Source organism: Ischnura elegans, chromosome 10 (genome assembly GCF_921293095.1).
Source record: "Ischnura elegans chromosome 10, ioIscEleg1.1, whole genome shotgun sequence".
NCBI classification, from domain to species: domain Eukaryota; kingdom Metazoa; phylum Arthropoda; class Insecta; order Odonata; family Coenagrionidae; genus Ischnura; species Ischnura elegans.
The window spans coordinates 49,474,866-49,501,273 of record NC_060255.1 but is presented as its reverse complement, the minus strand read 5'-3'; the positions used below and the strand labels follow the sequence as shown (position 1 = coordinate 49,501,273).

At 36.0% G+C, this 26,408-nt stretch overlaps 1 protein-coding gene across 5 annotated transcripts in view; it reads right to left on the bottom strand.

Annotated features, from left to right (window-relative positions):
• The window catches only part of LOC124166505 (sodium/calcium exchanger 1-like), a 331,828-nt gene that overhangs the window by 157,273 nt on the left and 148,147 nt on the right, over positions 1-26,408 (bottom strand). For all 5 annotated transcript variants that reach the window (XM_046544036.1, XM_046544038.1, XM_046544037.1 and 2 more), the window contains one exon: positions 17,699-17,804. The gene's annotated coding sequence lies outside the window, so the exon portion shown is untranslated. The remainder of the gene's footprint in view (positions 1-17,698; positions 17,805-26,408) is intronic.

Below are 26,408 nucleotides of genomic sequence, written 5' to 3'. Positions count from 1 at the left end.
GCTCAATTATTACAAAAGGAGGGGGGAAACAGCACAGGAATCGTCCAATTATCCTGCAATTTACGAATAATACCGTGTCAGGCACTCCTTAATGACTCCTCCAAAATACGTCCAGCATAATCGTTCCCAACATGACAGCGAATTCAACTCCATGATGTACCCCAGAGAGAAACTGCGGAACTAAAATATAGTGCAAAATCAGTTCTGAATGCTAGTTTCCAAATATGAGCTAAGTGACGAATATCAAGTAAGCAACTACCCGAAAAGTAAATGATTTTAAGACCCAAATTACACGATTTCCTATAAAATTTAAATATTTTGTAAAAGATCTTTTATAAAAGATTGTGGTACATCTTTCACAAAAGTTATTAAGAGCCAATCATTTATAACAGATTCTGTACTAGACTACGTGCAAGACTATTACTATGTAAAGGGAAGTACATTTTCATTACTGAACACAATTACATTTGATTAATTAAGAACTAAATTAAAATAGATAACGAAGAATTCTTTTCTTGGGAAACTACACTGAGTGCTGTCATATTATTATCACTTATATTTAGAAAAAGACAAAGTTGCCGCAACGGTCGTGTTTGGGCTAGGCCCTTGATTGAAAGACGGAAATGACAAAAGAATTCTTCATTACCCAACAAAAGAACAGTTGAGTGACAACCAGAAAATCTACATCAACCACCTGAAAATTTACGATTATACTTTTTATTTTTTTATGCATTAAATGGATGAGTCGCGAGAATCCAACGCATTGGGAAATTTTTCGCCGGTTGCTGAATGCGAAAAAAATTAAATTGTTGCAGGCCACTCGCCGAATTCTCTCCGTTATCTATGAGTTTTTTCAGATGACCGCAATCGCCTGAGTATTCCGTGTTTTATTCCATGCCCGGTATTCCACGCCGATGGACGCCTTGATATCATCTTCCGGAGGGGAGAAAATGTATAATGATTTCTACTCATATTTACTACAGCGCCGCTAGTTACATTTTCGTTAAAAAGGAAAACAGATTATGTCGTGGACTACCTCTTCAACCATTTATTCTCCCTACTAATTGACACGAGGAGAATATTCATAGCGTCTGCTGATATCTGTAAAAGTAGGGTAAGCAGAGAGCGATGAATAGGACTGAATAACATTTCGAGAGGGGTGGCAGGAGGAAAATTACCCAGACAAATGACATGTTAATTAAAATAAACAGGTAAAAGTGAAGAGATTTCAATTAATGAAACATAAAATCCAAACTTAATTAACAGCCAACTCCAACGGGAGAAAAATCCTCCAGCGCTTTCGAAAATTTTAATAAAAAAAAATGTTTCCACACCGCTTCCTGAAAAGAATAATTTCGTATATAATTAATTAATGCTAGCCTTTTGGTAATCTCTGATAAATTCATTTTCTTCTTGAGTGCTTTTACTTTCTCCATTGCTATTTTTCGAAAACAATATTCATTGTCAAATAAGTAAAACTATTTTATTTTAAGTACACTATAACGTGGACAAGAAGCTAAATTTCCATAATTTCAGTACTCGGTAGGCGATTGTAATTGGAAATTTATGAATGCGCTTCTTTTGATACAGGGAACAGTAGGTTTAGTGGCAGTTGGGTGGAGAAATACATATAGTATAGTAATAGTCGCAGGTATATGGGGAACTGCTGGGACAGACTCAAAATAAAGTAAGACTAGAATAAATTGGCTCATGAAGAAAATAAACATAACTCATATACTTGAATAGGTAACAACAGTGATTTTAAGAGAAGCATCTTTGTAGCAATAGTTTGTTTGACTGCTTCAATTCCCTTTCGAAAAAAACGTTAAGAGGGGAAAATGTGTGTGTAATGCAATGAAGGTAAATGGCAACAGAGAACAGTAAGAGTAATACGATATGAGAGAGGTCCTCAAGGTCTCTAAATGTCTTGTCTCCCACCGCGCATTTCAATGGACTTGTAGAAGTCGTCACTTGAGTCACTGACAAAGTGATACGAGTTTCACAGGGAAATAAGGTGTAATTTGGGGTATTAACCAAAACCTATGTACATTATTATGATCTATGAAATTCGTAACTTTTTAATATCATTTCACGCAACTACGATCACTTTGCTGAAAAATATTGGAAAAAAAGTAGGTCTCATTACACTCATCACCGCGCCGCGGATATTTTCCAAAACCGATTAAAATGAGACCGAAGTGGCAACAGAAACCAATCTGGTATGAGATGAATTTGGGCCTCCTCCTCTTGGCCGAGACAAAGGAATGCTGATAAAAAAAATTAAATGGACCAAGACCGATGAAAATGCAACAAGTGCAGTGATTTTAGAGAAGGGGAAACACAGGATGGTTCTAATCAGCTAAAAAGTGACATGTTTATGTCACTTAAAGTACTGGACATTTTAATCATGACAGGTTCAAACTTTAGATGACGAATGCAGCATTTATATCCCTAAATTTGACTCCTCAAACAGAAATTGGTGCTGAGAACGTCTCAAAGCGATTCCGCTTTCGATCAAAGTCGAGTCGCCTCGAGCAAAACGGTGGTTTCCATGGAAACCGAATTGGGGGGCCATTGTAACCGATTTTGGGCTTTTAAAAGCGGTAGCATAGGCCATTAGAAAAAAGAAACAACTCACTTTCAAAACGACTTTGGATCAGAATAAAGTGAAAAAAGCGTTTTCCAGCCCTCGCATGAATAGCAATAGGCGTCAGGTTCTCCCAAAATATCGCTTTGAAACAAGGGAGCTAAATGGAGTGGTTCGGAGATCGCTTGGAACGTGAATGAATTCTCAAAAGGTTTGATGGTACTTAGTAGCTTCCCCGCTCGTTTCAATTAAAACTTTTAGAGATGAAAAATAAAGTTCTGAAAATAATGAACTGAAACGGACAAAATTAACCCTTTTAAGACAGAATTAACTTACTAATTGTTTTAATTTTTTGTACATTTAATTTACAACTAATTATGATATATTATGGAAGAAAACCTGAACTAAACTTTTAAATACGTTTTATAGAATGTTCTAAAATGGAAACATGATACAAAAGTTTGCTATCGCTTGAAAAATAAATATGAACTTGACCAAAAACACTAAGTTTAACCATGTAATGCATATTGATATTTGTAATAAATGAGCATTTGTTACTGGAGAGCGAGTTTAGGGGAAAATGTCGAATAAACCGCATACTCACAGCAGATGTGATGGAAATAACCAATTTTGAAAATGTACAATTAACGATCATTGTACACACAAGTTATGCGATTCACTTAAAAAAAAGAATACTTCCATACTTAATTAACATAACAAAAGCTATAAAATTTATCACAGAGAGGAATATAATTTTCATGAATTTTTATATTTCTGTTCCCGTATGGGAAAATTGGACTGTTAACGGTTAAGCTCTCTGTGTTAAGTTTTGAATTTATGTACTGAGTTTAGCTTTAGTGAAAAAATAGAAACAAGTATTTGACCCGGTAGTGTTCATTGATTCATATTTCGACCAAGTGTCAAAAAATTTCATTTTATTTAGGTGAAAAATAATGCCGTATAAAATAAATCACAAGACTTCGCTCCGTTTGTCATTCAATATTTATATACAATATAAGCGGTTTGTTTAAAATTTATAAACAATTTCACTGTTTTTTCCATTAAAGCAGTGACCATTTTATAATTAAAAAGTTGCAAGATAAAGAATAACAAAAATAAAAGATAAAGAAATACAAGTAACATTTTCTTCCGAGAAGTTTAAGTATTATTTTACTTGTCATCATAATGTCACTGGGAAAGCTAAATTTGTTTTTTAGGATGTACACAAAGGTGATTTTCAAAACTGTAAACAAATGTAGACTGAAATTTTCAGACTAGTGCGGCAGTTTCTAACGATCAAAGGTAACGAATGTAAACTTATTTTGGAGAATTGCTATAATTCATAAATGTATCCATTGTTATTTTTCTAATATATTTTTTCAGTTATAAGCACTTAAGACTTGATTAAATATTACAAAAAACATTGTATTTAACATTTCCGTAATGCATTTTAAAAGACGGATCTCTCTCTTGTGTCATCGATATCTCAAAATTAACCTATTTGCAATGTCTATTCTTTTTTTAAATTATCCATTAAGATATGACACTAAATATAAGTGACTCGCTCATTCCTGGTCGTTTATCCGCAATTATAAAAACTACGCTTGAGCATTTGGAAGGATAGATACCAGAAAAAACTCTATATTCTCTCTCACAGCATCCCAGATTGCCAGAAAAAAAAATCACTTGAGTACCTTAAGGTGAGGAGGTCTATAACTAAGGCTACAAGGTAACTCGCGTTTCTTTGGTGCGTAAAAAAATACGTTGGGCTCATGCAAATCCCGTGTGTCAACGGTGACGCTGCGCTGGGATATTTACAGAGCGTAGCAGACCTAAAACAACAAGGCTAAGTACACAGGGTGATATTCATCAGGGAGTCGGTTTCAATATTGAGAGTAGGTGGCATACGGGAAGCACTCGCTTTCGCGAGACTGTAAAATGGACGAATCTGGAGACAAATTAATATCATGGAGGAAAATTAATACAGCCACAAGATAATTGAAAAGAATGAACATTGGGAATTGGTTTGGGACTCCAAATGCAAGACAAAAACAATAATTTTACTAAATTCATTGCCTTAAGAGATGATCTACCGATTCGATCGATAGATTTTCCTTCCTCATAGGAAAATCTACTAGAATTGGTAGCATATTAATTGCATATTGCTTGGTTTCGCTAATAGTAGGACCTGCCCGCCTTTGTGACGGTGCAGGATTCCTCGTCCCGTCCTTCCTTCCCCGTCCTTTCCCTGGAGGCGTCGTCGGGCTCTAATCGCGGCGATGCCTCCCTTCCTTTTTCCTTCCTCTGTCCTCCCCCTCTCGAGTGGCACGGGCGTATAAGTCTCAGACTTGGTTCCCGGTCCTCGAGAGCGTATCCTTTGCGGGGCCCGCCCTGGGACCCCCGAACACACTGCCTTAAGAGATGATTGATGTGAAATTTTATTATGTTTCCTCATAATATGACAGTTAATTGATATTTTTTTACTATTGTTGCCACTTGGGGCGCAGTTTATTCGGTTTTCGTAAAAAGACCGCAGCGGAAATACGAAGTTAAAGCGATACATTAATCCTCAATATTTACTGCATAATAATTTAAATCGTGAGAAAGAGCATTGAGATGTTATGAAATTTATAGATCACATCATCACGAACATTAATTCCCGTTGAAAGCCTTAATTATGACTTATTTCTCGGCGAAAATCGAATCGCTCTCCGATCAGCGAGTTAAGTGGCGACTTTTTTGAACCCATTGAAATTCGCAGTAGATCACAACACGTCTAGAAGCCGAGTGAAGAATACTGCATTATTATATTGGCAGTGGGTCAAAGCCAGCACGGCTCCGCATACCGCAAAATTAACAGCGGACGCCGCCGCCAACGAATTTCGCAGACGGCGCGACATCGTCCTCAGAGCTCAAGAAAAATGAATCTAGAATGTAAAAATGCTTCCAAGGAAAACTAATTTATTCATTTAAGTATTCTACCGGCCAATGAAGGGTTACATGACGTATTTCGCCGACCACCGCGGCCCGTTCCTAGTCCCGATTTTTCGGAGTTCCCTTTCGCATTAAGGCCCAACCTTTTTCCATTTCGTCTAAAAATCTTATACGCTTTTAGATTTCTTAGCTGAATATCTATTAATTACACCAATTATTTTTCAAATAAAGCAACCAGGTTTCGATGAATAATCATCATCATCCGGCATAAATTATTAGATACCTATTAATATTATTATTGTAACCTTAGTTACGTAACGGAAGAAGAGATGAATTTTGAAACCTGGTTAGCTTTATTTAAAAAAAGTGTTATAATTAAAAGATATTCATCCAAGAAACCTAAAACGAGAATTCCACATAATTAAACATACGAAAGTGAATTTTCTGAAACACTTCCGTCCCCTCCTTCACTTATCTAACATCTTCACTACAAATATAGTTTTCAAAATCCCTTTCCCGCTCAAAACTCGCTTAACCCAATAATTCTATCCACCATCTCCAGGGATTCAAAATTCACTAATATTATTATTAATATCATCATCATCATTTTTATCATTAAAGTATTCAAACGATTAGCGTAGATTTGTATGGAGTATTTAATAAGCATTCTGGTAGCCTCCCCTCCCTTTATGGACCTCCCTCTTAAATTTACAATAAGACTAACCTCTTTCCTTTCTACCTAAAAATCCTATTCTCTTCCTGCTATCGCTTACCTAACATTTTTCCCTATAGAACTGTTTTCAACATTCCCTTCCCGCTCATTACTCGCTCCATCCAGGCGTTCTATCTCCGCATCTCTTCAAGAAGATACTACTCTTCACCCAACATGCGCAGCAATTACACGAAAAATAATAATAATTTTACTATTAAAGTATTCTATCGATTGCGGTAGGTTTTCATGGAGTATTTAAGAGGTGTTCTGACAGTCTCCCCTCACTTTTTGGACTTCCCTATTCAATTCACAATAAGGCCTAATCCCTTTCATTCTTCCTAAAAAATCTAATCTCTTCCTTTCTCTCCGTCGTTTACCAAATATTCTACCCTCTAACACTGTTTTCAATATCCCCTTACTGCTTAAAATTCACTCCCCACATTCTGTCCCCACATTATTTCATCTAGAAGCTGCCTCTCCTCACCCACCATGTCTAGCACTTCGTCGTTCCTTTTATCCGTCAACGTTCTCGCCTTCTCATCGTTTCTTCGTACAACCTGGAAGGTCTCCAGTATTTTCTCTTCCTTCTTCCTGAGTGCTCATTGTTAAGCGCTGTACTCCACTAGCCTGTGTTCATGAACGCCTCCTTTGCTACCGGAATTTCTTTATTTCTTACCAGTGTAATCATTTTCCTCTAGTATACTGCCAAAATAGTTGAATTGTTCTTCCTCCGTAAGTTTTTTCCCAACTCCTTTTATCATAAGCCTCACATTCAAGAGAAAACAGCGAAAGGTAAATGCCGAAATGCTACTCTGTTGAATCCAGAACGTACCTACTTGATCTCTCGGGAACCCCTGACGTTAAACTTCTCCTTTTTAAGGAAAAGAAAGAAAAGTCTTCTAGTTGTCGTAAGTTACTTTCTCAAGGCTGCCACCACGAGTGCATCCCGAAGCTGCGCTCATGGGAATATAAAAAAAAGAAAAAATTGAAACCACCGAAAAATTGAAGAGGATGCCCCAAGGTCTCGGCATTAACGAACGAATGTCAGAAATGGCATTGGGGCGTAGAGAAATTGGGTTCAGGGCTGAAGAAAATTTAATAAAAAAACACACTTTTGCAAAAAAAAACACAATAAAATGTAATAAATAGTAAAAAAGGCTTTCATTCACTCGGATATTAAAGCGAGGGTGATGATTATGTTTATTAGAAAATAACAGGCCACCCGGCGTCGCTCAGGAAGGATAGTACCCAGAGAAGTGGGATACTTGGAACTTGGATTTCATGATTATACGATTTATATGTTTTCTCTTTTCGAGCGTATCAAGAGGTGTGCCTATCAGGCAGGATGTCCTACCGCAGAAGTTGTATTAATGAATGAATGAATTAATTACTCCAAACTTAAATGTACACATTTTTAACAACGCAAATAAAAGGAACTTTAGGTAGCTTCAATGGTAAAAAGCAGCATGTAAGCTGCCATTCTTAAAAATAAAATAAGAGGCAAGCCAGAAAACAAATAAATTATCTATAATTTTTTGAAACATTATCATTATGAATCCGATACGTGACAAAGCAAACAATAAAAAAACAAATGTGAAGGGATAAATGCAAGAGGATGCAAGATATTATTTAAATTACATGCCTGTTTGAAAAACTTGCAATATACAAAGAACAAAGTATAACTTGAAAAAGAATACAGTATAACTTGTATGCTGTGACGTAACAAACGGTAATGGGAAAACGACGTAAAGGACGCGTTGGATACAAACGAAGGTAAAATTAAAGGATCCGGGAGCATGAGATGCACCTACGTACTAACTTTGGTCGCAATCCGAGTAATTGTATGGAAATGCATATCGGACAGACAAACACACATCCTCTTACACATATACGTCTGCAGAAGAGCCTGATAGATGAGTAATGATCGGCACCCATGCTTTATTCTTCGAGAGAATAAAAACCTTTTTCTTTACCAATTAGTAAATTTAACCCTTGAGGTGTCCTCCACACAAAATCCAAACATGGACCGGTCAAATCCTGAAAATTACCTGCCACCCCCGGGATTTGAATCCGAGCCCATGGGGTAAAAAGACAATACTCCAGCCCACAAATATAGGCTGAACCCCAAGGGGCTCGATTTTCATAAACATCATTTAGCGAAGTTTCCTCTAGGACAAACTTCTCACTCCTGAAATAGCAACACGCACAATTACCGCCCAAGTCCTCGTGAGTGGGCACGTTTTGATAAGGAAATGAATTAAAAGGATCCTCCAGAGACTCATGAAAACCCCGAGTCACGAAAATAACATCCAAGGGTGCTTGAAGAAGTGTGACTCGTAGAAATATGCATAATTGAGGCCTTTCCCGAGGACGAAAGAAATTATGGCGCTTCTTGCGAATGGAGTGAACTAAACGCAGAACGTGAGATGAAAATTTCCCACAGCGTCATCTTGTAATTCACAGCGTAACGAATTTAGCAATGCGTGCAGAAACGTTAGGGGAGTCATTGTCACCTCTTAATCCCTTGGAAATTCACATGGAAAGTACATTCACAGCTCTATAGCGAAGAGCTTCAATTTTGGCTAGCCTTCTCATCGGGGATAAAAATTTAAAGGCAAATGGTCAACAAAAAATAAACAGCAATTCACTTTGCAAGACTTTTGCTTTGTAACCTCTGACAATCAACAACGACAATCAACACGATGTATTGGATTGGAATAAATTCAAAAATTAATATATAACAATAATCGTATGAGGTATAAAATCAATATGATTGATATTAGATGACTTGACACGTCTCGGATAAAATGAGCGAAAAATAATTGCTCTATGATAATTTGATGTAGGCTTTTAAGAGTAAATATTTATTTGATTCACGGCACTTTTTTGCAAAAAAATAAAACGTTCTTAGAAACAGAAACTTGGTGCGCTTAGTAACATTTACGATTTCTTTTCTGTCATAATGCTAGTCACACATTTGCACAAGTTATCACTTTAACATTTAAATGAAGATGATGAATTGACATATACCTTGCTTTAACTTAGCTAGGACGGGTAAACAAGGTCTATTCTTTATTGCTTTGGGTTTTGCCGAAAGGCACCCTACAACACAGATATTCACCACAACTCAGGTCCAACAATATTTGAAAAAAAATATATCGATTAATATAACCTCTGATAAGTTTAGGCGTCACTGTGTGAAAAGCTTTCTATCGTGAAAAAATAAAATAATTATCTTTTTAAGGGTCACTTGGTACATTTAATGAGATCTAGAATCTTCAGAGATTGAGGAAAGAAAATAAGTATTTTTCCCCTTTTGTATTCACGATATGATCAGAAGGATATTCACGTCATTCTCTGGTTTACTCGTACTTAAGAATTTCATGTATAATTCAGTACTTATCGAAGACTTGGTATGCATTGAAATTAATTACAAGTGAGCGTGTTATCCGTCCATAAATAGAGGGCGATAAATTGTTTTGAGAATCATTTTCGTATTCAGGAGATATATATACTTCGAAATACCTACATTGCCGAAAAAAGATTTTGTGACCTTATAATTTATTATAGCGTTATTAATATTACAATTTATTGTCCCCTAGTGGGTGAATTCTTTCCTAAATGTGCTGATTACTATGATCAAAAATTATTCGTCCTATGCACTAAATACAACTTTCAGTTGCTTCCATAGTTGACTCTATCATTTATAAATATTGTCTATGTTTATGCATATTGTCAAAACCTAGATTACAGAGTACCTATTAAATTTACGTGGATCAATAAAATTTTTTGCATAGTATTATGTTAAGTCGATTCGATGAACTAACGCCGGAAGCAACGAAAACTAAGTAACCCAGAGCATTTCCCATTTTCCGTCATAAATCAACCTTAAAAATCTTTACTCTTTTATTCCCAATTACAGGTGAAATTGAAAGTGGATTTGAGTTCAACGCACCAGGGAGGATAGCATGCAAGCTCAACGATAAAAATTTCCCATGCCGAATCCGAAAGAATTAACTTTAACGATAAGAGGAGGAGGGATGATTTTTCGGGTCACGATTTTGGTAGGCCGACCGCATGTACCCTTTACTAAAGGGTGCGTGCTCTCCGGTTATCCCTGCTGCAATCGGATCAAGGGTAAGGGTAGGATTAAGGGACCGTAATGCGAGCCGCGAGGCGAATGGGATTAGTGGAGACGGCAATATCCCGCAGAGTAGGAGGAGCTCGAAAAGCCTCCAAATTGCATCGAAAATACACCGGAGAAAGACCTCAGAGGCAGATAGGGCACCGTAAATAAGTGGGATATCCAAATAACCTCGGTTGCGTTCAAGAAACGACTGGAACACAGAGATCAGAGATACATGCACAAGGGACTCCCCATAAAATACTTAAAAGGGTACGGGTGGACCAGAGGATGTCATGAATATCGTTCTGATCATATCGTGAATAGATAAGGAGATGAATCCAATTTTCCTTCCGTTTGACGGTATTCTTCCCGAAAAAATACAGCATTCACCCGAAAAGTGAGCTGAAACTAACTTGATATGACGTTTTAAGTAGCTAAATTTAAGATCTTGGTTTTAATTTTATCATGTGTATAATTAGCTATTGGTATCTTTGGAAAAAAATTACTGGCCCGAATAGTAGATTCTTTCAAGGCTAACGAAACACATCAGCTCCATACGTTTAGGAATGAAATTACTAGAATACGATAATAAACAATATTTACAAATTATATAATCAACTATAGATACAACTCAAAGTTACAATTGGCAATAATTTAAAAAAAGCTTTAGTCTTAATTTTAGCACGAATTATTTTTGACCACACCAAGGAGCACTTTTCGGAATGAATACACGCACAAGGAAGAATACACATAATAATAACACTATGCAGCAAATTTCAGGGTCACAAAAAACTTTATTTTTGAAATGCAATGCACCCTTTGACTTCCTGAATACGAAAATTATACTCAAAACACAATACTACCCACAGTTTTCTTCACAAATAAAATACACAATAATTGAATTACAATGCAAGTAATAACACGTATTTTAATATATCTTGTAAACTGTTAGTTGGCTGCAGAGTGAAAGACTCTATATCAAGGAAATGAAGCAACGAATCCAGATAGTTTGGGATGCTCGAATGATGGGTGAATACTGTATAGCTGGATTCTTCACCATGAACTCCACTATATCACTTTTTAGCAATCTACAAATCCCATTCTTTCATTCTCCCATCATAAAAAAATCAAGGTTACTGACATAACACCTACAGTTGTCGAACATTCAGGCAATTGCCTAACGAGTAGGTAAACAGTTGTCTACTGCGCCAATGGAAAAAACTAGAGTAATGGATGTAAATTACTTTTTTTATTAGATGCATGATAATTAGGGGATTCTTCCGGTCACAGTGCGGTTTAAGTAGAAAAAATTCAACCGATTCAGGCGAGATTTATCGGAAGTTCGACATATTAAAATAAAATATAATCTACTTATCCAAATTTGTTTTAATGCGTAAGACTCGTTAACTACGCATCTGGCAGAAGACAAGCCTTGTATCATATGATGGCTCTGCGAGCCGAAACGCACCTTACGTACTAAAATACTGATGGAACAGTTCAGTTACATTTTATTTTAATTCACGTAGAAGATAACACTCCATTATAACTCATAATCAGTACCTATCCCTCTTCTCACACTGATTTTCTGTCTTTACTTTCCTTCGCTTTTTTCTTGATTAATTTCTTTCCAGATAACACTCCAACATTACTCTTCATCAGTACCTGCACTTGTTCTCAAATTGAAGTTCGTTCTTCAGTTCTTCCTTTTCTCTCTATTTATCCACACATCTTCCCTGCTCTCTTTCTTACTTTTCCCCACTTACCAACTCACTTCTTGCTCACGGTAATCAGTATCTCTTCTATTCTCTCCATGCTTACCCCACCTCCTCTAGCTTTTTTCTAAACTCTCCTACCATGCCTTGAGATTACCCGTCCCTTTTTCGCTTCGTTCGCTTCACCTTCTCCATTCTACTCCATACCACGAATAGTTATGTCTAAATATCCACAGCAAAAAGTATTCTAAAAAGTTTTTAGGAACTTGAAGACTCTTACACCATGCGATGGAACCCAACGCTTTGGTTAAACACTCAGAATACTTAAAAAATGTGATGGACATTACACAAAATTTACCTCTAACTATAAATATTGCCCTTAGATATTTGGCATTTGTACGACCAGTAAACAATCAAAATTGACTTGCTGTCACTAAGCCCTGTACCTTTTCTTGGAATAATCCACCCGCTCTTACGATAAATATTTTCATTAATTAGTTTCCCCGAATTCTGGAACTTAGATCATCGACTACTCTCGGGATGAGTAATGCATCAAACCAACTTCACCCTGAATAAATCAATAAGAATAGTCATTATTAAAGAGGTGACGCATGATTCCTACCTTTCTGTGCACACAAAGGTTATGTATAAGAACTCATTTATCCACCAATACCCTTCAAAAATAAGACTTTGATTATAATCGCAAATAAAGAGAATAGGTGTAAATCTACATGCCGAAAATAATAAATTTCGTTGAAGCAATATTTTTTAAATCTCAAAACAATCCTCAAGCGTTTTCATTACATCACAGAACTTCGCTCGTCAAGACCATTTTCATAAGAACAAGGGAATGAAAGTAAAAAGTCTAAGTAACCATTCCTAAGCACCGGAAAAGGAGCAATGAAAGCTCTAATGGTTCTTTGAGAGAGCAGCATTTCAGAGCTGGCGAAAATTATAGGGACCACAGTCCCATTTAGCACAACTTGGGAATATCGTGAATGCTGATCAGTTAACGGCAGTAAATATTTTATCTTCCTCAAATTCCATTCTTTCCAAGGTTTCCCATATTTCTGTTTCAGGTCTATTTATGTATTGAGAGGGAGTTGTCGTTGCTATATGGAAGATAGATTAATTTTCTATTGAATTTTATACGCCTATTGTTGTTCTTCAGGATTCATTAGGAATTTTTTCCTAATCGTAAAAGCAAGCTAAATTTTTATTTCTGCAAAGTCTTGACGATTTCAAATGTCCACTAGTAAACTAGTATTTTTATAAATAAATAATGTGTTGCCACGAGTTAATGAATATAATCAACACTTTAAACGCGATTACAGGTATGATTACATGGAATAACGACAAATGACAGCGTGACATAGTCAGTGATGCCTAAAGCTATGGTATTCTACATCATTTAGTAACATAGAGGAAATAATTCATATTAATGACTTCGAACAAATAACGGTACGTTTAGAATTTGACGCAGACGCCTTCTGTATTCCACGATTTTCAATTCGTCAGACGCAACAAGCACTAAGAATCATTAACATTTTATTCTATATCAAAGAAAAAAATCTTGTATCAAAATATAGCGAAAACAATTTTGCGCAAACTACGCTATAAAAATTGGCCATTAATACTGAAGCGTTTTAATTGTCTCATGTGCAAAAAAAAAACGATTTCCTGTATTTTCCCAGAGGAAAAAATACAAATTGGAAAATGCCTCCCGTTATCACTTTAGTATTGTTTCTCAACACGCATTCATGTGTAAAATTCCACATGGATTAAAAAACTTGATAAAGATAAAAAAGAAAGCAATCAGTTTCAACACGTATTAAAATGACACTCATTAAACAAAAAAAAACAGCCGTCCGTGTTGAAGTATGCAAATTTACGACAAAAAAACGGGTTGAGTACACGAGAGAGGGTGGAGCATTATCAAGACACCAAGGGCGGCGTTGCCAGATTTCCGTTTCCACGGCCGGCCGAATGGGACGAATGTTACGACGAGGAGGGTGGGGAGGTATCGGTGTCGCAACGCGGGGGTGGGCAATTTAGGGGGGGAGGCGCAAACAAAGGAATGGCTACGAGTCACGTCCGCTAACGGCGACCTTGCCACCCCATCTCTGACGCCCACTTGGAGCGAACATGAGGAGCGAATTATATATATGTACCAACGTATACATGTATGTATACGCTGGCCCGGGTGGCTTGGGAAAGAGGGTTAACGGTGAGTCATACCGACATGGCGCCTGCATGGGCGACGCCGACAAGAGCGTTTCCGTCCTCGAGAGTTTTCCGCACCCCAAGGATTGCCATCGTGGCAGGGAGAAATTAGGGAGTTCCACAGGGATCATATGACTCCCCCAAATTATTAACAATTTTATTAGTTTAATGTTTTTTAAATCCTTATAAGGGAATAAAGGAATGCATACGCAGATGCATGGCTATTTTCACATTGAGGTTTCTTGATCACTTAAATTTTACTTAAACCACAACTTATACTGTTTAGTGGTACATAGGCGTACCCAGCGTGGGACAGGAGGGGGCAGCTGCCCCCCCCCCTCAGAAGCAAAAATCTCAAATGCCTTTAAGGAAAATAAAAGTTTTTTCAAGCAATTTTAAAAATAATAAAGAGCTGTTACAGTTACCTTAAAATGTTGGTTTCATTCACTTTTTCCATGCTTAAATTACCTATAACTTGAAAAACCATGGCTTCCCCCCCCTATTTTTTATCCTGGGTACGCCCTTGTAGTGGTACAAGTAAAAGTTAACGATCCCAGAAGCCTTATAATGGAGTACTACACAGTTAAGAATGAGTTAGTGACTTTTAGTTAGACACATTTTCTATTTCGTGAAACATAAACATTTTATAATTCTTTTAAACTTTAAGTTTGCTATTTATTTCTCCTCCATAGTCAATCTTCTTAAAATTCTAAACTTGTTCAATTTCATATATTGGTACGAATAAATATGAAACTTTATGTTCCAAAACGTGCAAAAAATAGGTGTTTAAAAAATTTTACTCGGGAGAAAACCCCTCTCTTCCGGGGGGGTTTTCCATACTCCCCTAACCCAGGTTATTACCCCCGCCACAAATTTGATGCCGACTTCGCCCCTGCCTAACAAAGAACACCAAATAAGTCGTCGTACGAGGATCAGCTCCATTCTTACACTCGTATTACACTGTGAAATATTTTGTAAAAGATCTACAGTAAAATGTGAAGGTGGATCTATCATAAAAGATTTTAATAAGGAATACTTTATAAAATATTATGGACTTTTACTACACTACGTGCAATATCTAAGCAAAAGAAGGTAATTTTTTTAACAAACCTTGGAAAAACATTGGGATATAAAAAATAGTGAGGATCCAACTCACGACCTTAAGATTATGAGACTTATGCACTGCCTACTGCGCTACCGAGGCTTATCCAATTAATATTCTGTACGATATTCTGTAGATCTACGTGAAATGAAATAATTGAAAACTTTCGTATTACTAACCATATGGAACTAAACTTATGATTCCTGACCAAGGAATACCGTTAAATATAAATCAGTTTCTTTTCTGAGTTCAAACCTGTGATCAAAAAATGTTGAACAAACAGTTTTTAAAGACAGAATTGTTTCCATAAAAATATAAGCTAAAGACGCGCGTTGGGTAATTTTTACAACAGTAAAAATGTCAGTTTATTGGATAATTGTGATCAGAGCTGCACCAAACCAAAATAAACGTTAATTAAAACTAAGCAATTAGATTCTATATTGAGATTTCAAACACTTACTGACTGAATTACAAAGTTAAGGCTTCCTCTTAGGAATTGATGACTACAATCCTACATTTTCTATCCATTTCTTTAGCCTCGAGTCCTTATTTCACATTCATTTCCCTTCGCTACTCTTTTAACATTTTCCTGGTCGTCATCGTGGGAACTTTACCCATCACTTTCGCTTCAACTAGGAGAGTGCGAGCGATAATTCAATGGGAGATGCAAACGAGGATTTCGACTTTTAAAAAAAGAAAGCAGGTGAGAGAAAGACAGACGTTTTAGACAGGAGGAAGGATTATTCAACCCAAGCCTCTCTCAATCCCAGAATCCCAATGGGATAAAATGTCCCCCGAGGGTGAAGGGATGACGTCACTGCACGCGTCAAGTAATTAGAGGGTAAGAGTTTTGGGAAACAAGTGCCCTTAAATTTCGAATCCGTTTCACTCTAAAGATCTGAGTTCCCTCAACAGCTGAAAGAGAGAGAGAGAGAGACGGCTAAATTATGGGTAATCCAGGGGCTTCCATTCCGTGGGACTACTTCAATTAGCCAAATTGATATCTTGAGTTGAGACCGCAAATGTTGAGGATGATAAAGTATTAATTTGAGCCAAAGGAAGGGGGACAGATTGTCATTGTGGAAAGAAATCCATTGCAGAGGATATGTTTTTTAGGGAAGGGATGGGGTAAAGAGTTAAAAATCTGAATAAAGTGAGTCTCAAGGAAACAATGGTAATTGGGTACTGAAATTACCAGTCCATTACAGTGCTTTTGAGATTGAAATATAAAGAAATGAAGCAATGAAAAAATTAACCCATTTCAGCCTACCGTAGCCGTATGGCTACATCCTACCATTCATCTATATCTACATTTACATAATACAGGAAGACTCTTGAGCTCCTGAAAAAAAACCGCACACCTATTTGCTGTCAAATTGCCTCAAATATGTAGCTCAAGCGTGCAATCTCTTAATCAACATATTAGTTTATTTTTGAAGCAGATCGGAATAAGCCCACTGACGGAATGAGACAGATGCGTAACGGAAATTCATTAAAAGTAAAAAATAAATTGTTTTCGCACTCGAGCAAAACGGAAGACAAACGTGCTTTCTTCTAAAAAAATCTATACCTATAAATAGACGGATACTGCATGCAAATTAGGCTCAACCATCATGAAAGTAAACAGGAAATGATACTGTATAGGTTATTTTAACTTTTCTTTATCCAAAAATATACTTCCACCGACGATTCATTCTTTACATCAAGATCACTGGTAAAATTGAAAAACATGAAATTCTGACCTCTTTACCACTCATTGTAGATATATACAGCCACGTGATATTTCCGTAGAAACAAGTTGATTTATCTACATAATATTTCTTTGGATTACTGAAGACGGCGATAGGAGCAACGTACCTTCTTACAACGGGTACATAGCTTCACAATCGCAAGGAGATTTTCTGAGCGGAAATGGGTAAGTGAAGAAATGTAGTGAAAAAACGTAATGAAATAAAAAAAAATAACGAAACAATCATGCACCGCTTTTTCCGTATTTGAACATTTCAGAAGATAAATCGCGGATATATGCCAATTTTACTCGTACTCGAGCAAAATATAAAACAAAGGTGTTCTTGCAAGACATAGGATACAAATTATCACGCTTTAAAATTATTCTTTTACGGTAGTTCAGCTTCAAATTTCTTGGTTTTTATTTAAGATTTACACGGCGTAAAACATATATACAATTAGCGCACCTGTACTCATGTAATGTAAATCTCTTTGTAATCTGGATATGTGAAGAAATCTCGTTTTAGTAGGAAAAAGGGTAAATACCACTAAGTATGTGCCACTGATTACTCACCTAAATAATTTCAGCAGAAGAGTTGAATTCGTTCGATCCCCAGGCTGACACTGGCAGTGACACTGAGAATACTGGACTCTTACTTCATCGATAATTCAGGATAAATCTGCGACAGAAAATAGAAGATCAGAAATATTGTTACAAGAGTCATCACCAAGTTTAAAAATTCACTGAAAATATTACGAATGAATTATGACCTAAACATAAAAGAACATGATATATTAATGAAACAGTTCATGTATTTACTGCATTAATTACAACCAGTAAAGGAAAAATATTCTAAATTGTAATAAAAGCTTTATACGGGATTTTTTTAAACAATTTGAGTAACGATAGTAGGTGCTTTGTCCCACTGGTCGCTGTTTCGAAATTTAGTGTGTAAATTACTCTGTATAAATGCTATGCTACCTTTCAAATTCATTAAAGCAATCTGCTTAACAAGTACACTTTACAAAAAGATTAAAATCTCGGGTGTAGAGGAAAGAACTATATATGATGAGAGGAATAAAACTTTACCAGAGCTCAATACAATTACTGTGAGGAACGATTTGTTCTTTGTAGAATTTTCATACTAAATTATCCTAGCCGGTGACTCAATGAATTTTCACCGCTGTTTTTTCCTGAAAATAAAGATTGTGGTGATACGATATCCCAACAGTATCTTTGCCACCCATTCCCTATAAGTTAGAACGCCTCATGAATCATCGAAGGGATACGTTACGTCATAGATTGTTTCCTGCTCTGACGGAATGACGTCATACTCCATCGGAAATGGGAATTTATTCAGAGCAGTGCTTTGTCGCACATACTGGCATAAAATGCAGCCATACGGAATTCTTTACTCTACAGCTATGGAAAAAAATTATTCTCATCCTTCCAAAGACCTCCGTATTTCGCCGGAAATAGGAAAGCACACAAAAATATCCATCGCGATGGAACGGTATGACGTGAAAATATTCCGCAATCAAAGCTCTACCGCACTGATTGAAAATTATGGCCACGTGCTTCTTTATACTGAGCACTCCGCTTTTTCTCATAAAGTTTTAATTCAAACTGAACGCAGGTGGTCATAGTAGCGGCCATAGTAAGCTCTAATTAAAATGACAAATTTTCGGCGTTTTATCAATGGTGGAGTAAATTATATAAGAAAAGCTTGTTTGAAAAAGAGAAAGATCACAAAAATACCAATAAAAACAAAGAAATGAGCGAAAAAGACCGAAAGTTTAGCTGAGAAAAATGCCGGTGATATTTTTTCCGGTGTCGTAAAATGATAGGAATACTTTCATGTTAATGATGTTTCGTTGTAACATTTTTCCATAGCCTAATGCCATTTTTTTAAAAGACAAGAGCAAGCATCTTTGCTGTTTAATAAAATACCTACGTATCTAAGGTACAAAGAGCCAAACGAAAAAGGAACACCTTAAAATCACCTTTCAACGGATCGTATTTAGTCTTCTTTTGAGATTACCTACTCATATGAAACTAAGTTATCCTATTGAAATATTAAGGGTAGATAGAATTTTGCAAACATTTACCTTTAGCTCGAACATAAAAATTTTGTATCTGATAATTTATTGAGATAAAATTTCACTATTTGAGATTCAGAAAAATGGTAACAAGATTTTACTTAAATATTCTTAATTTGAATTAGTTTCAACGAAAAATAGTCAAGGAAAAAAGCGCTAGTGCATGAATGGAAAGAATACGAAATGTTTTAACACCAATCAAATAGCTTTACGGGCCGCAATTAGCGGAGAAAGGCGGCATAGTATGACAAGTGCTTGAATATCACGGTGGTCAATTTAAATAACTTTAAATTATCTTTTAAATTAAACGTTAAATTGAGTATTAACATGTATTTTCCATAAATTTTGGATAAAATGGTACATTGCGTAGTAGTTTTTCAAAACTTCACCTCCCAAATTGCAAATTAATTGAATTAAAATAAATAAACGTCGATAAAATATAATAAAATTAAAGTAAAATTAAGTAAAATTGTGAAATCCTCAAACCAAGTTAGTGTTAAAATAAAAATGTGATATAAAATTCCCATTATAACTCATCGGAGTGTGAAATTTTTTTCAATTTTAATTCACCAAAACCGTGTTATACATGTTCGCTATGTTATAAACGCAGAAAATATTCCATTTATGATAGTAAAGAGTGAGACCATTTGATAATTTATAATTATTGATTTAAAAAAAGGTGGTGACATTGATTACAATTCTCAATGAATAAACTTGAAATTTACGACATTTTCATCGCTGACAAGGTCGGACGAAAAAGAAAAGAAGTCATTAGAAAATTTTCTTTTCGAGAAAAAGCTTCCCTTTACACTTTATTCGGAAGGAAGCGAAAAAAAGCACCAATCTGATAGCTCTCTCGGGAAAATCTTGCGGACAAGGGCGGTATAGTACCACAAGTTCTTGAATATCTCGGCGGTTAATTTAAAGAAAATGCGTGGAAAGGCGTCGGATAAATTATACTAGACGCTCGAAATTCAGTGGAAAAGAAAAGAGGCGACGTATTTTCCTCCCATAAAAGAAAGACCTTCAAACTTGCTGTCCTACGCGGTGAATCTAATTTGCCGGGTAAAGTAACCTCTCACGCTTGTGAGATAACACGCAGTTCCTTGGGCGGTCGTGAGAATATTCCCACGGAAGAAAGAGAGGGTGATTTAGTCAAGGACGCGAGCGACGGGAGTGCATTATTTAAAGCAATGCGCATAATTACGTCACCCCAAGTGGACGAGTGTATTAACTCGCTCGGCAAAGCGAGACCACTGACCTGGAAAACAAAATCTCGACTCTTTCTTCCTCCCATAAAACTGTGAGGGAAAATTTTCCAAACTAATTCAAAGGAAGGCAAAGAATTTTACGCCGTGCAAGAGAGAAAAAGAATGTAAGATGTATAGAGTTTTACGTTTGTCATTCTTCTGTCTACTTAAGTTTTGGCCAAATTCCTTTCATGACATAAACTTAAGCTTTTTCTCCCATAAAACTGCGAGGGAAAAATTTCCAAACTAATTCAATCGAAGGCAAGGGATTTATCATAGGATAAAAGCTGTAAAAAGAAAAATAAGATGTATGGAGTTTATCATTCTTTCTCTTTCCCTTTTTCTAAAATTTCGGCCAAATTTCTTTCGTGAAATATATTTAAGGAAATCTTAAAAAAAACATATGAATAACAAAAAATTTATGAATGCATACCATTTTTCGTTCTCGATAATTCTCCATATTTTTGGGAACACCGCGATTGATATCATGGTTAGCAATGTTTTATTAAAAACATAGGTAATGAAAAGAATCGTACCATCATTTTCATTCAAAATACTAACATCAAGAATACCTACGCCTAAGTTATACGAGATTAATTTTTTTGACAGAAGGTTTTTTACTTGTTCCGTGTCCTATAAACCACGGCAAGTTGCTCATTTTGCTCTGAAAATCATTGACTGATAGAAATACTACTAGAAGATATCATTCGTACTACGGTGATTTTGTTCTTGAGAACTGATACCCTCAATTTTCTACCTTCCTACCTCAGCATCCGAATTTTACGATGAATGTTGAGCTAATATAATCAGTGTCTTGACACGCATACTGCAATCAAGGGTATGCAAGATTGAAATATACGCACAGCTCGTGGCCCACCCTTACAATGCTTCTCTTGATCGTTTTCCCATCTAAATTCACGATCCAAAGGAGTGATACAACTGGTACGTGATATTCATGCCGAAATACAGATATCGGTAGATTACGTACTCGTCATAGATTACATAGCAAATGCTCTTCTCATGAAAGATCTTATGATATCGTTCGGCTATTTTTGTGAACAGCTACCAGTCGTTTTGGCTAGGTACACGCTCTTAAAAACATTGCACAGATATAACAAAAATCATAAAATTATAAGCATTCTTGATGATTTTAGTTATCATTTACCTAACCTTTTCGATAAAAGCTTTTGTACCATTGTCATCACCCAATTGATTGGAAAGAGACTCGTACAATGATTACCGAATTGATAATGATGGATAGCGTCCAAGCCTTTGTTTCCAGATAATTCGAGAGATACTCCATTTACAAATTCAAATGAAGATTTTAGTGATCAATAGGATGCCATCTGATAAGTTACTGGGTGTCTACGCATAATGAAGACCGTTCAGAAATAGTTAATTGGTTTAGGATGATTTCGGGTTAAAAAAAAGACATGAAAATATTTTGAAACAGATTGAAAACGACCAGCATTATGTGATGACAGCCATTAACTCTAAAACGTGAGAATACAAAAATCAGAGAACGTCGCTAGTGTATATTAAAATGTGCATCACATGTTAAAACATCTGGTCAAATACAGCAAATTGTGGTGAACAGCAGCAAGCATAATTAATTATATTTTGATAAGTAAAAACAAGCATTCTGCTTACATAAAATCTAGAGCATTACATATGGAAATATCTATTTACTTTACGAGATAATGCAACTGTAATTATAATGAAAATACGGCTGACTGCCACACCAGACGTGAACAGAACATCTCACGGCTTTACGCAGAGAGAAAAAAAGGTTTCTATCTGTCAAACATCGGTATCCACGAATAATTTCGCACTCGATACGATAACCTGATGCGCACGTGGAATGAATTATTAATCATAGCAATAAGGTCAATGCACAATTATTTTCTAACCGTTTGCTGTTTGTGAATTTCTAAAGCTGCCGCTGGTCATTTATTATGGGCTTCAAATCTGTCTCTTCTCTATTATTCCTCTCATGTTAGAAGAAATACAAACTAAACGGAATAATCATTTCAGTTTGATACCGTATCGAAGGTACACATACAAAACTTTATTCATGACTTGTTAGTATCGCTGCGCTTATTTAGTGAATTCGACTATTAAAGAACTTAAACGGGTGAATTATAAAGCAATTTCCTCTTCTCCTATTGATTATTGTAGATTTATTTTCACGTATCATAAATATAAATAAATTCCATTTGATTTTGCTAGAAAAAAATGATTTTTAAAAGAAATTAAAACCAATGAGACTTTTAGACAGATGCTACAATAAGATATTGTAAATTGTTAATATCACCATTTCATGATTATGTTTAGTTAATCGATAGTTAGCTCACATCTAATTCTGTACCTCAGTACTGGAAAAGCTCATTGTCTGATAGAAGGGCTGAGCCATTTCTCACGAAGTAATTATTTATTCAAACGTTAACTCACATTTTCCTCGTCCGCATGAGTGGAAGAAAAAATTGGTCTTAAGTAAGTCAAAAATGGAGTAAATGAAGGAAATGTTTTTTGCTGGATAACTACCCTAAATACGCTGACGTATATTTGGTTTTCCACGAATTGAAGAATTTTCCTTACCAATTGAAAATACATTAATATTTTTAGTTATCCTGGGGAACTCAGACACGTTGTCCACTCGCGAAAATCACCAATTCCATCGGTAGGTGACATAAATACAGGCATTCTGACATTTAGCAAATACCCAGGCAATTTTAATTGACATAAAAATTATCTAAAGAACAGACAAATAATTCCATCAATTAAATAAATTAATATTTCGTATCTTCGGCAGCGTGCTCATTACCGACATTGTAATCAATCAATTTTTCCTGTTGTCATTTCCATACAATATCCCCGGTGGTCAAAAAGGCGCAACATCATTTGATTAATAACCCATGAAGCAGCAGTGAATTCAAAATTACTCTATCCATCATTAGGAGGTCATTGAGAAATTAATAAGCCAGCGTAATATATAATATAACACCACACTCTGTTAATTACCCAACTGCGCATGTAATTCGGCGTATTTAGCATTTAAAAAAAGGTGCCAATAAATTAGACACATATTCCAAGTGTATTGATAATCTGATTAATGATAATTCACAGAGGATATTGAGATAATTGAGAAAGAAAACTTTTCTTCGATAAATAAAATAAAACTCCAAATCTGTATGATAATATTAGAATAGGATAAACAATTTTTTTAAATCCAAATTTTGCACAACGTCTCACAGAAAATTTTTTGCTTCATGAAATATATCACTGAAGCCATACATTTCGTGCAAATCCATTTTTGCAGCGGATAAAAGGCCATATTATATTGTGAATTTGTAGGAAAGGTAATGACGTCTAATTACATGTTGAAACATTATTTTTTTTACCTACATAAAATAACTGTTTAAGAAATGACAGGCTACAGACTCGTGATTTCGTTCTGAAAGCAAAATACTCTACACACGCAAGGCAGACACACGCAGGGGTCAAGTTCAGAGACCGCAGTAACCGCTATAATCATTCAGAGTCCTTGAGATTTCCCGATGATAATAAGAAAAAATAAATTCCATTCAACGTACGCACAAGGGCCAAGAATCCGCATGAATTATCCGTTAATCACGAAAAATATTGGTCGCACAAATTACAAAGTCATTTTTTTACATTAGGTATAAATACAACTATTGATAAATTTCTTTCAAAATTTGAAAATTATTCGAAGGATCTTATTTAAAAAACAAGAATTATCTTTCGTGTTCCTCCATGTACCAAAAAGTATTTGGTATTATGTCCAAAGAAAAAAATTTGGCAAATTTAAACAATGTAGTGTTTTTTGGCACCCCATCACATTGGATTTATGATCACTGATCGAGAAAGTGTTGACCATTTCACCTTCCCGTGATTAATTAGATAGATATATGATATTCATTGTGAATATTATGTCCAGTAATGGTTGGTCCAATCCGTCAATGAAACACAAAAGAATGATGTGGAGAAATCAATAGCAGAATTTTGCAGCAAAGCAATGCGCAAAAATGATCAGTATCTCCTTCTCATGGAAAAATATTAAATTCGCCCTTTAAAGCTATCATATCCATTTATCATTATTTTTTATCGGAAAGGACTTAGTGGAAAAAAGTATTCTCTGAAAATGACAGCGTATAATTTGGAATGTATCCCCTCCATCTATAAACGATTTAAATACAAACCAGAGCTTTAAGAAAATGATGGGAGACTAGCAAAGGTCTAAAGGGTCATAAAGTAGTAATTCTAACCATAGTTAAATAAGGATAAGACGGAACCGCGTTATGTAATGCCTCATTTGGAATATGTGTGTGGGACCCTTATGAAGTAGGGCTAACACCAGTTACCAATAGAGTACCTACAGCGCAGGGTGGTCATATTCGTGATTAATTATTATTATAAAAAGTGTAGCGATTCCCTTATGTTCAGCGAGTTTGGATGGGAATTTTTACAGGAGCGTAAAGCAAAGTGTAGGCTTAATTTACTTCGCAAATACGGAGAAGTTATTTTCTCAGACGACGTGAAACATATCATTCGTTCACCGTCGCACTATGGTAGACGTTATCATGAGAAGAAATTAAAGGAAATAGACTGCGAAATTGGGAGATTTAAGGCAACTCTTTTCTCGTACAATCAAGGATAGCAGCGGTTCTCAATTTATAGAATTAACGGCGCCACTCGCTAGGCTGACTCATTGCATGTTTTATTTTTTTACATTATTCTAATCATGCGTGGATTTGCGACAGGAATTACTAACCGTTGGCAACTTCTGCCTTTTTATGAATTTCTCCGTATTTTTTGTAATTATGCGTAATATTTTATGACCGTGTGGGGTGCAAGCTTCATGTTGATGATTGGTCATCCCCTGCCAAACACCCTAGATGTGACATGCAGGGTATTATTAAGGTGTTCGGCTGTTTGGCGTGATTCAAACAGAAAACAAAAAAATAAAAAAATACTAACCGAGTGTTTCGTACCTGTAAAGACGTGCTTAATGAGACCGAATCCTGCGTTGAAAAGCCGTTATGTGAGCCTCAACGTAGGAGATAGTGCAATGCGGGCTGAGGAAAGGAAGCGCGGACGCCTTTCAATTTTCATTAGGCGAGCGCCCGCATGACATCACAGGGGGAGCGTAAACGGGTCAGACGGAACCAGACATAACGGCGAGGCACAAGAACACACCTCACAAGAACCACCGCGAAACAATGAATGACGCCACGCCGGCTAGAAAGGGTATGCGGTGTGGAACGCAGGAAAAGTGACTCATGAACACAAAGGAGAAATGAGATACTGGGCTCCTTTACAGGTGTGGAGGAATTGTATAGAACCGAGGCTAGAAACAAAATGTGCTCATGGAGGTAGGCACGAGATGGCGCAATCAAAAAATCAATACGTTTTACTTAAATCATACAAAAAAGTGTTACCATCGAAGAAGACATCTAGCGAGATTATTAAAAACATATTAGGGTTCCCACATGTAGATAAATAAACTCTAATATTTGGAACTTACCAAAGATATGTTTCCATTTATTTTTGTCGACCGTAGAGCCTCAGGATATAAAGTTGCTCAGTTTAGTCATAGTTCCCGCAAAGCGGTCGGAAGAGCAATGTATGTACCTATCTAGCTCAGAATCTTCTTAAACCTTAACATTTTCGTGAAGTGTAATACGCTATAGACGAACCGAGCAGTTTTCGGATGAGGTACATCAAATGAACTCGCCACTGGTATCAAATTAGTAGATAAGCAAAGGTATTTTGTAAATACTAAATAATTAGTTATTATAAACTAGAGAAAGAAAAATGGAGACATAAGAATGGAGTCGACCTCATAGAAAGTCACATGCACAATATGAAACGTTGATATACTATTATACATTGTAACTTGACATATGCAAATGC